We start from the raw sequence: 12,717 nt of genomic DNA on the forward strand, positions 1-12,717 counted from the left end.
CTTTTTCTTGAGCGTTTAACAAGTCGTTTGGGGTAGCCTCGCTCTATTAAGCGTGACATCAGGATCTCGGATTGTAGCATGTAATCTTCCTTCTTACTGCAGTTCCTACGTATACGGAGGAACTGCCCATAAGGTAAAATGTCCCGGAGACTCCTGGGGTGGTGGCTGGAGTACTGTAATAATGAATTCCGTTCTGCAGGCACTATTGTAATGTCCAAGAAGTCAATCTTCTTATTACTCGATTGCTTCGTAAATTGGATATCTGTAGACCGTGAGTTCAACCATTGGTGGAAAAGTTCAAGTTCATTGTTATCACCCTTCCAGATGAGCAGCACATTATCAATGTACCGTACCCAAAGCTGTATATGATGATGAAATGGATTTTGATCACAGATCACAAAGGTCTTTTCGTAAAAAGCCATAAACAATATGGCCAGGTCTGGGGCAAAGGCAGCCCCCATTGCCACCCCCTTCGTTTGTAAATAGAACACATTTTGAAACATGAAATAGTTCCTCATCATGGCAATCTTGAGTAACAGTAGTATGAATGTGGTTGGTACTTGTACTGGAGCCTCGCGGCTGTCAAGAGCTTCGGTGACCACCATCAATGCCTCCTCCTGTGGTATGCTTGTGTATAATGACACAATATCGCATGTGACCAATAGTTCTTCTTCTGGGTTAAACAGTTTTCCGTCAACCAAAGTGATCGCCTGGGTGGTGTCCCTCAAATAGGTGGGAGTAGACTCGGCTAGTGGTTTCAAGAAAAAGTCTATATACCGGCACAGGGGCTCAAGGATAGAGCCACACCCGGACACGATGGGTCGTCCCGGGGGGTTATGTAAGTCTTTGTGCACCTTGGGTAAGGTATATATTGTGGGTATTCGTGGGTGGCTCTGATTGAGATAGCGATATTCCTGATCCGAGAGGAACCCCTGCTGGACCCCTTCTTGCGTCACCCGTTGGATTTCAGTGGCTAAGTCACGTGTAGGGTCGGATGGCAGTTTTTTGTAACTTATTCCATCATTCAATTGGCGCAAGATCTCTTCTTTGTATTTAGTTACATCTTGGATGATGATAGCCCCACCCTTGTCTGCTGGTTTCACAACCACTCTGGGATTGGCTTTGAGGGTCATCAGTGCTGTCCTTTCACTTTTGCGGATATTGTATCTCACATAAGACTTCTCTTTCAAAATCTTCTTAACCTCTTCAGTAATGATACTTTCATAGGCCAGTATGCGATGACTCATTGTGTTAGACTGGGGTACGAAAGTGGATGGTACTCTGAGACCGGTAACTGATGTATTCGCTGTTGGTGGTCTGTTTTTAAAGAAGAAACGTAGTCTTATTTTTCTGAAAAATTTTGAGAGTTCCATTAATGTATTGAAGCTGTTAGGGGGGGTTGTGGGGACAAAAGACAAACCTTTGCTCAGTACCCGGTGTTCATCCTCACTTAGTTCATGAGAAGACAAATTGATGATAGGTGTATCCGGTGCTCTCACCACCTGTAGTTCTTGCGTCTGGTTGAGCGTTCTCCATGTTCTTCCGGTTGGAATCTGACTTGTTTCGTGCCGCGACCTCTGCCACCGTCGTTGTCCCACTGCATCTGGGGGCCTTGTTGCCCCCGTCCTGTCCCTCGGTTCCAGTTGTTGCCTCGTCCGCGAGGCGGTCTCCATGTTCCTCTCTCTAAAAAAGAATTGGGTTGATACTGGGGATGGTAATTGTCCTGGTATCCGTAGGAATTGCTGGGACCTGCTTGTTCTGAGTCTTCTCCGGAACTGCAAGAGGAATCAGAGAATGTAGTGAAACGTCCCCTGGATCTGCCACCTCTGTAGCCTTGATTAGTAAATCGTCCTTGTTCGTCCTGTCGGAAGTAATCTTCAGATAGATATGGATACGTTTTTTTCTTATCATAAAATTTTAGATCACGAGCCAATTTGTCAAGCTTCTTCTTGATGTTAGAGTTCTCAAAGTCTTGTAGAGTCTCAACCAGTTTGGATAACGCCTCTTTAGAGTTGGTAAGTGTGCTATCACCTGAAATACTTGTCTTCAGTTCGGCTATTTGTTTTGTAAGTATAGCCACCTGTTCTGCTGCAGTCTCTATCCCCAACACCATCCAATGTCTAGAACAGTTATTTGCAACAAAGCTGAATCCTTCTCGAAAATTTGGAATATCCACAAAGATAGCTGGTTCTACTCTAACTTGTAAACCTGTAGGTATGATATTGTTCTGAAGGCACTGTGCAAGAAAGTGACCATGCAGTTTTGTATGAATTAGCTTCTTTTCTAATCTTTCTAACTGAGAAATTTTATCATTTAGAGTGATGTCTATGATAGGTGTACTAGCTGATAAAAAGTTATTCGCTGGATCGTGTAACAATTGATCAATATAATCTTCTGTGTATGAAAGTATCTCCTTATCTCCCATATTGGTGAGTCATAGATGTAATTCCAAACAAAATTGTCTTAACAAAGTATTTATTCTAGAAAACACGGGAAACCATGGGAAGGGTGGCCTCTGTTTTGACCAGTTCCAATCATTTTTTGAGGGTCTTTTAGGGCGGCACAGGTCACCGCCATCTGTGGTAATAGTACACCTGGGGGGCAATGACTTGGTGAAACTGGGAAGGCGAGTGTTTTTAGAATGCATCCTGTCAGCAGTCAGCTGGTTGGCTAAGAAACTCCCGGGGTGCACGATTGCCTGGTCCCCCATGATCCCCAGGAAAGTTTGGCGGGGGGGTCTTTCAGTACCAGCGTTGAACCGCTCGGTGAAGAGGGTTAACAATAAAATTGGGAAGTTGTTTCGCTCCGCGCTGTTGCATAGCATTCCTCATGGGTGTATTCGGGGTGATCACATGTATCTGAATGATGGGGTTCACCTGTCCAGGGAGGGGAATGATTTACTCATAGGAGACTTCATAGCATGGTTGAGGGGTTTGAGAAAGCATGACCTATAGGAGGAGTGGGGGGTCCGGATAGTCGGTCAACTATCCGGCCTGTGGCGGTAAGGTCATGATCGGTGAGCAGTAATTTCAAGGTTCCTAGAGGGGGGCGCCACCCAAAATGGATGGGAGCACCCGGGGGGAGGCGGCATTGGCCCCTTCCACGGGGAGGCGGCACCCACTAAAGATGGGTCGCCTAGGGGGAGACGGCCATTGGCCCCTCCCAAGGGGGGAGGCGGATATATGCCCCTCCTACGAATTTCCCGGGGGCCGGAGATCCGCTCCGGCGGAAGAGTGTGTGGGGATGGGGGGGGAGTCCACGCTGTCCTTCCTACAGATACCTCACACGGGAACTCGGACGACCTTTAAGATGGCGTCGAGTGAAAGGGGGCTCCCACGACAAGGGAAGTTGCAGTTGGCAATAAGGGTAAAGTCCTCTGCGCATGCGCCACTCACACAGTGAGGGCGGGATTTTGGTAGTAGTGATCTGACACCGGTTAAGACCTTGCCGTTGGCCCTTAATGCTAGGATGTACAATTTTAATTTTGAATGTTGAAGTTTCAGGATGCTAGACTCGGCTAGGAAACCTTTGTATTAGAGATCTGTTAAGGTTGGCCAAAGAACATGTCTTCATCAAATGTAATAAAAGTAAAATTGTACACGATTCATGAAACTTTTATTTAATGTTTTAAATTTGGTTTCATATTTTAATAAATACGGCCGGGGGGGTCACTCCCCCCCGCCTTCCAAAAGTTCAAACTTGTGTCTGTCTCCTCCCATTGGGGATTGGTGTTGGGAGGGGGTGGCGGGCATCCCGGCCATATGGAAAGGGGCGACCATTCGGTCCCCCCCGAACGTATGGACGGGTGCCCCGATCCCCCCGGGAAACCATTTTGGGCGGGAGGCGTGGCTCGGCTGGTATGCCCAAAGTAGCGTAGCCGGGGCGCGCCCTTTCCCGCCCAAGAGGGGTTGTCCTAGACACCCGCATGGAAGACCGCGCCCAGAGGCGTACCTGAGGAGGGTTCCCGCCCTCCCACAGACGGATAAATGGAGCAGGAATCCGAAGAAGGTCCTCTTGTTCCTGTGCTCTGAAGGCTGCACCACTCGATTGCTTGTGAGCTCTCGACGGAACAAGCGGCAATTTTGACCCACCCACCAGCCCCTAATGCAATGTTGTTGAATAAAGTTGGTTGATTGAAGAGATACAGTCTCATCTTCGGTAATTGTATATGCCTTGGATTAATAATTTGTATTAGGCCTTTTTTCCTTTGTAGAAGAGTAAGTGAGTGTTTTCATATAATGATTTTGCTTCAGTTTTAGGGCATTGTCTTGGTAAAAAGTGTAAGTGATGACTTGCAAGGTGATGTCTGAATTTTTCTTCCCTTAGTAGATAAAAATTGTCGTATTTATTTTTGGTCGGGCGGTAAGGTCATGATCGGTGAGCAGTAATTTCAAGGTCCCTAGAGGGGGGCGCCACCCAAAATGGATGGGAGCGCCCGGGGGGAGGCGGCCATTGGCCCCTTCCACGGGGAGGCGGCACCCACTAAAGATGGGTCGCCTAGGGGGAGACGGCCATTGGCCCCTCCCAAGGGGGGAGGCGGATATATGCCCCTTCTACGAATTTCCCGCGGGCCGGAGATCCGCTCTGGTGGAAGAGAGTGTGGGGATTGGGGGGAGTCCACGCTGTCCTTCCTACAGATACCTCACACGGGAACTCGGATGACCTTTAAGATGGCGTCGAGTGAAAGGGGGCCCCCACGACAAGGGAAGTTGCAGTTGGCAATGAGGGTAAAGTCCTCTGCGCATGCGCCACTCACACCGTGAGGGCGGGATTTTGGTAGTAGGGATCTGACACCGGTTAAGACCTTGCCGTTGGCCCTTAATGCTAGGATGTACAATTTTAATTTGGAATGTTGAAGTTTCAGGATGCTAGACTCGGCTAGGAAACCTTTGTATTAGAGATCTGTTAAGGTTAGCCAAAGAACATGTCTTCATCAAATGTAATAAAAGTAAAATTGTACATGATTCATGAAACTTTTATTTAATGTTTTAATTTTTTTTTCATATTTTAATAAATACGGCCGGGGGGGTCACTCCCCCCCGCCTTCCAAAAGTTCAAACTTATTTCTGTCTCCTCCCATTGGGGATTGGTGTTGGGAGGAGGTGGCGGGCATCCCGGCCATAACATCGAGCGACAGACACGGCAGGGACATGCCATCCAGGGCCCCCTGATGACTCCAGTAAGGAGAAGTGAAGCGCGCCTCTGAAAAAGTCAATGGCAGCTTAGGAGGTGTCTCCAGGCATAAAGTGGTTATTGCTCAAAGTAACGAGGAGTCCAGGGAAGGGTCAGTGTGCAGTATTAACAGGTATACATTGAGAAGCAGAACTATTTGGGGAAGAGGGGGCAATATTCATAATGATCTTGTGAAGAGAAAGATCTTCTCTGCTCCTCTAGCCTCTCTGAAAGCAACACATACAAGCTACAAAATACCATGTGCTCCCCCTCAGTCCTCCCCAGGTTTCTCGTGATCATGTGTCAAAAAATCTCTCAAGGGGAAAAGGCACAGAAGAAAGCAAATGCCAGGCATACAAAAAAGAAGACAGAGAATATACAAATAACTTCATCACTCCACTCGTATTTTAAAGTCAAAGCCCAAGCTCAAGGACATGATACTTTAAAGGCCTGTCCCTCACTACCATTGTCTCATCGCGTTGAGACAAGAGCCCCCTAAAAAACTATGGAGGACACAGTTTCTGGTAACATTTAGGAAGATGCCCTACAATTAGAGAACATGTTTGAGCCTAAGTCCTACAGTCTCTGAGAGCCATTTGCGGGTTCAGGATGGATAAGTTATTGCAGACTTTAAGCAGACTAACAGCCCTGAACTGGAAAAAATTCTATCTACTCTATTAACAGAGGTCCGGGAGAAGTTTGCGATTTGTGAACTAAATCAGCCAAAAATGTAGGGTACTGTTGAGGCTCTTGAGGTGAAGATTAATAATTTGGTGGGAAGAGTCGGGGTCATGGAGTTCTCATTAGAGGACCTCTCCAATAAAGTAACTGCCGATAAGGGAGAGATACAGAGTCTGAAGAACAGTGAGAAAGAGTTCAGAAATAAATTGGAGTCTTTAGAGAATAAAGCCAGAAGAAACAATATTCGAAATCAGAATGTGCCTGAGGGCCTCGAAAGGGGAGACATTAGAATGTTTTGTGATAAATCTTCTGAAGGAATTTATTATGGAAATTAATCAAAGTTGCCTAGAAAAGGATATTCTAAGAGTACACAGGGATCCTTTAACGAGGCGTTCAGGAATGAAAAATCCAAGAAGGATCCTTGTGAACTTTAAATCTTACACCTCAAAAGACAAAATTCTCGCAGAAGCCCTCAAAGCAGGAGTCTTTAAAAAAGATGGCTGGACCTTCTGTATTAGATCAGAGATTTTGCCTGACACGCAGGGCAGGCAATGGGAATTGGCCAAATTCATTCAGGAATTGAGGGAGATGGGAGCTACCGCAAACATATGATTCCCAGCCACGCTGAGGATGATGCAAAATATAAAGCGTTCAACTTCAGGTTCCCAAGCGAATTTACTTCATTTATCGAACAGATTAAGGCACAATAAGTATAATTCTCAATATTTCCATCCTAGCATAGCGAGAGTTCATATGAGGTAACATCAGTATGCCTCTAGTGTAAAGGGAGGGTTACCCAGGGTGGGGGTGACTTCAGGAAGGAGGGACTCACAAGAAAATGTAAATAAAGCACTTTTGCACCGGGTGAAAGAGTATGTGGGAAAAAACGAAAATAATTTGCCCTCCTTTGTAATTGTCAGACTAGGATCCTTTTTTCAGTTATGTAAGTCTCCTAGTCTGATTGGAAGAACTAGGCAGTTAGGTATTTATATTTTAAATTTAATGTTCACCTCATCGCAAATTTGGATAAGCCCAGGTTTTTAAAGATTCTATCCTGGAACGTCAATGGTCTCAGGGTTCCTGCAAGAAGGAGGAAAATCTTAGAGTATTTGAGAATTAAGGATATAGATGTTTTCTTTATTCAGGAATCAGATTTGGCCAAAAAAGAATGGCCTGAGATCTTAAGGAGTCAGCAATGGATTGAGCATTGCATATACACTTCACAGTCCTGTATGGTGAAAGGGGTTGGCTTCTTTCTAAACAATTCATCCAAGCCATATTGGGGGAGTGTGTAGTAGATCCATCCGGTAGATGGGTAATAGTTAAGGCTAAAATGTATAATGTTTGGTTGGTTTTTGTTGGATATTATGACCCTAACCTAGATGACCCTGCACCTTTACGCACCCTATTTTCACACTTAGTTGACATTAGTGACCCCATCATATTGGGAGGTGACTTTAATGTTTGTCTGGATCCAGCACAATATACAACCTCTAAGAGGGCAGCGTTGTCAAACCCTAATACTAGAGGGACTCTGAAACAACTGATAGCTGACAAAGGTCTTGTATTCATCTGCAGGACTATGAACTACAAGGGTGGGACAGAAGGGGAAAACTTAATTTTCCACAATACAAAACACAGTCATTGTTCCAGGATAGATTTCTTTCTGGTAGATTTAATTATTAGTAAAAACATTAGGAAAGTCATGCATGTTCCTGAACATCTACTGGATCATTCTGCAGTTTCTATCAAGATTATGTTCAGAGATAAAGCCCCTCTGCAACATTGGACAGTAAATCGCAAGTTGCATTGGTGGAAAATCCTACGGTGGCCACAAAGGCGTTTTTCCTTTTCAACCCTTGAAATGTTTTTGGGGACACATATAAGGTGTTCCTTGGAGGCATTCTATCCAGCCTAGGTTCTGCCCATAGCTAGAAGGTCAGGGAAGAAATTAATACTCTCGAAATCACCATAAAAACTCTCCAAAGTACTTTGGCACAGGTACCTACCCCTTTAAATATAGTTCAAATCAGGAATTGCAGCTGGCAAAATCCAACCTAGCTGATTCTTTGGAGGTTATAGTAAGGCGGAAATGGGAGGCCAGCAGGTTATCCTATTATGAATATGGGGTGGGGTGCGGAAAATTGTTAGCTTGGAAGATCAACGCTAACCAGTCCAGGAACTTCATAAAAGACCTAAAATGCCTGAATTCAGGTAACATAATTTCGGAAGCTTGCGAAAATTTCAAAATTTAGACCTCCCACACCTTCAAGGGCTTTAAGAGAAAAACTAAATAATCCTATTTGTATGGAAGAGGTTGAAAAAGCCTTAAGTAGCTTAAAGAAAGGGAAAGCGGCAGAACCGGAAGGATTTGGACCTATTGGATAATTGGGGAAAAAAAGGCTGTGATGGGTTTGGCTTGTTTCCTCAATTCTTAATTTTTGTTTTGTTGCCTCTGTAAATATTTCTCCATTTTATTTTTGTAATTTGACTGGTCCAATAATTAACAACATGATACACAATTAGCTTGAAAGGGGAGGAAGGCGTCCTCCAGCTCATTAGTTCTGTGGTACAAAGCTTAGAACCTGTTTAAAGGGGTTGTTTCCAGGTTGGCACCACATAAAAGACTCTGGATGTTTATACATCCCTCTCCTGAAGGAGAGGCCGAGGTCTTTCATCCAGCTTATGCCGCTTAGATCCTTTGACACCTAATACAAATATTGGCAAATGAGGACTAAATAAATAAATAAATAAATAAATATAGGGGCACAGATCCTCTGCAGATCTGACAGTCCCCGCGCTGAAATCCGATTGACTGCCAACACTTTATCCAGGCAGGCTTCAGCCAAGTCTCAATAACAATGGTTAAAATTAAGAAAAAAGGGTGGGATAGGAATACCCTGACCCCTATGTGTGGTGGTGGGGATGAAAACATGTTTTTTCTCTAATTTTGCTGCAAAATCACAGATGTATTCATGTATCTACGGCAAAATTCAAAAAAGAAAATAGTGCATTTTTTTATATGTTCCCCGGTTAGGCCAGGTCCCAGGAATAGATTTATGAAATGCAAGTGCTTATACAGCAGTAAATTCAGTAGAAGCAATGGTAGACATGCCCCTGGAGACAGTGCACTTTGCGCCCAGTAAAGTAAGCTTCTCAGCGTTTAGTGTACAGACTCAGATTACCACATGCAGTCCTGCGGCAGGTTTTCACTTCTTGGGGGACTCGGTGTTTGATTTAAAAAGGCTGCTGAGAAGTGAGGTAGGCATGGCTTTTCAGCTGTCAGTGATCCGCTTCAGGGAGCAAGTTGTGAAGCCCTCTGTACATTTGTCGAAAAATTGTTACCAGGGAACACTACTCACAACGGAACCAGGGGGCATGTGTTATAATCAGAAACAATGATTCCTGTGAAATAATACTGGTAATGACAATAAATATTGTGCACAATGGCAATGAACAAATGGTTTATTTCTAAACATAGACAGAACACAGCACAAGGTAAGTAAACAGCCGATTGCTCCCAACCAGCAAAGTTATTTTACTCCAAAATTCATGTAACAAATTCTGTTCAGCCAGCGATCTTCATGACAATTGTTTTACACCAATGATACAGCTACAGCCAGCCGACACATTTTTCTTTGCCATTCGCGACTTTTTCAAGGCTGTTGGCAAGATGATACAGAATATTACTTTGTTTGTTCAGTTACAATTTGATGGAGAGATATAGCGAATTTGTCGTAAAAATTCATTTTTAACAATTTGAATCTCTCTAATGTGCTTAATCAAAGAGTCCCTATCCCCTTTACCTTAGTGATCATACACAAAAAAGAGAAAGTGACCAAGACAAGGAATCTCCCAAGAATGAATTGCGAGACTCCCCTCAATCTAAAAAGGATGTAATTCATCAAGAGTGGTGTGCAAAGCCAAAAAAAATTTGTGAATGAAAAATAGGAGAGGAACCAATCAAAATGCCCAATGAGAACACCGAGTCGGTGATTAATAAAACAGAGTTGAAATTAGATATAAATACCTTCTATGTAACGTCAGAACAAAAATCTAATTTGATAGATCAAAGCACGCAAAATATGGATAGAATAGTCCAGAGCTAGAAGTAGTAGTTCGAATATAGCCTGTAAATCACGTCCTTATATCAATTTTCCTTTTAGAAGTATAAAAAGACTGTAGTATCTTGGTTATTATGTTTTACATGTCTTCCACTGCTTCACCAGTGGAACACTCATAAGATGATGTCACTTAGAATGTTGGTGTATGAATCACACAGTTGGAGAAGGGCTGAGCGCCTTGCAGGCTGCTTCTGGTGGGGCTGATTACCATTGTACTTCTAATCTTGTAACTAACTTCAATAAATCCTCCTGAATATCATCTACCTGCGTGGAGTCTATTACTATCGTTTTATTGTATCTAAAGAACCTGCATCTGCTACCTCTGAGGACCGGTGAGGACATCCTGAGTTCCTACTCTTAACCTCAAGCTACTTCTGAATCTACAGCGGCTCCAACTCTTCTTCTGGCTCACATCAACCCCACCAGTGACCTCCCACCGGTTGCCCTTAACGCAAAAGTGCCTGTTCTAGCTACTGCAGTGAGATTAAGCCTGCCAACGCTTGCGTCTTGTGTGGCGAGTCTGCCATTATCTCGCCTATACACTGTCTGGTGAAGAAGTGTATTTTCTCATGCGAATGCCAGTTCCAATCTACTTGCACCTCAAGTTTTTGCCTGCTGTTGCTAAAGCCTGTCTCAACTCTGTCTACATTGCACAGATGATCCAATGCTACAATAAATGTCTATAAAGCCTCAAAAACGTTTTCAAGAGCCACATCAATTGAATACAGTGCCTTTTCAAATAAAGTAATCTGTGGTTGCCTGTGTTTCTGCCCCAGTGAGGGTTAAACATTTTGTATGGCTAATGGCCTATTTTATAAAAAGATCATGGAGAGCTACCTTCTTTGCACAATTGAAGTACTGCATACTGCCTGTATTTTCTACTTAGAGAGCAATTGCTTGGGGAGTCCCTGGCAGTCATCAAGTGAGTTTTCTGCTATTTACAAGTGTTACTGCACCAGTGCTTCGATTTTTTTTTTGTTGCCTGTGAGCCACTCCAAGTACTGTGTTTTCTCTTTCTAGTTACATTCCTTATTTTACAATTGATATTGTCTCCGTGTGGCTGGCAGCAGTTTAACTGTCACGATGTATTAAAAAAACTGTGCGCGAGCGCGTAAAGCTTACCTGATTGTGCTGTCTCGTGCTTGAGCTCCGTGTGCTCTCTGATGCTACTGGCATCTTCACTGCTTCTACCATGCTCACTCACGTCTGTCCTGCACCAACGTGTCGAGAGCCACCCGGTGCAGCGTATGCTACGTGCCCCCATTTTGTGGATGAAAATGTATACTGATACTATTTGAATCTCTATATCTACAGCGTTTTTCATTTTATTTTCGTTTTCATGTCTAGCACCACTGCAGCATCTTCGAATTTCCCGCTATACAGTATTCTATTCTTGTCTTTCCATTTGCCAACCACGGCCTTTCTTCAGTATAGCGTCTTGTCGATCATCGATGTTGAAGGAGTCTGGATCTGCGGCATGGGACTTCTCACGTCTGTCACCTGTGGAGCGGACATTGTGGTTTGTTTTACACCGAGATTTGTCTTGAAGTATTTGCTGTACATGGTTTTTTTGGTACTATTTATTTTCGCTCACAGCCACATCTACGTTGGCAGCAATGATAACCCTTTCTTACACAAGCTAGGAAAATTTTCAAAAAGTTACATTGTCTGTTTAATCCTAATTTTATGCATACTGCTATGTCGCTTTTTATGCATAATTTTAGTACTCTTGCTGTTTTGTTTTATATTTAAGTGTATTTTTTCAGGGCAATTATGCATAGGTTCCAGTCTTCTTGCATTTTTTTTGGCTTTTCTTTCATACGAGATAAGTCATGGGTTCCTACCCATTTATTTTGGGGTCCTTCCCGAAAAGTCTACATACACGTTGTTTTAGTGCACAATATGTTTTTTTTACTCTACTTAAGGTATCTTCACACAGTGCACAATGTTTTTATTTTTACCCTACATAGGGTGTCTAAGGTACTTACCTTCACTACAGTGTGCAATCTGTACCTCAATTTGAGGTGTCACAGAGGAGTTTTAGGGTATACAGACAAAATATCAAGTTCAAAATATCGAATTACACAAATATCGACTTCAAAATATAGAATGGACAAAATATCGACTGCACAGAATATAGTTATCAAAAATATAATTTTAGGGTAAGTAATGTAATAATGATTTTTATAAATATAGAAAGTCAAAATATCAAAGTATATAATATAGGTATTGAAATTATCGAATTTTTAATAATATCAAATTTTTTAAAGTGTTTTGTATGTTAGTATAAGTGTGTGGGGGAGCCTCACCTGCTGTTTGAAGTTGCTCTTGAGGGCCGGGCATACCTCCGCCACATCCACTTGGCCGGGCTTGGCTCCGCCGAGCCCCGAATCACCGTGGCAGCATCTAAGGGCCAGGCTTTGCTCTGCTTGTTCCTCCGGCCGGGCTTGGCTCCGCCGGGTCCCTCCTACTCCTGTGACCAGACCTCCCAGCAGCAGCGGACGTCAGAGGGTAGCGCCAGGAGACGCATAAAGGCTCCCTCGGTCCCTCGTCCCGCGCACCGGTGCGTGCCGGGAGAAGCCCGGGACAATGGCGTGACAGTCTGTGACAGTCAGGGACAGAAAAGGGCAGGGCAGGGCTATTCACTGTACATCTGGATCAACAGACCGACTTATAACTGAGACGATCACCTTTAAGGTACTGTGGGATAATTGGCGGGCCGTTAGGATCTTGTCGACGC

Source organism: Lissotriton vulgaris, chromosome 3_1, assembly GCF_964263255.1.
Source record: "Lissotriton vulgaris chromosome 3_1, aLisVul1.2, whole genome shotgun sequence".
NCBI classification, from domain to species: Eukaryota; Metazoa; Chordata; class Amphibia; order Caudata; family Salamandridae; genus Lissotriton; species Lissotriton vulgaris.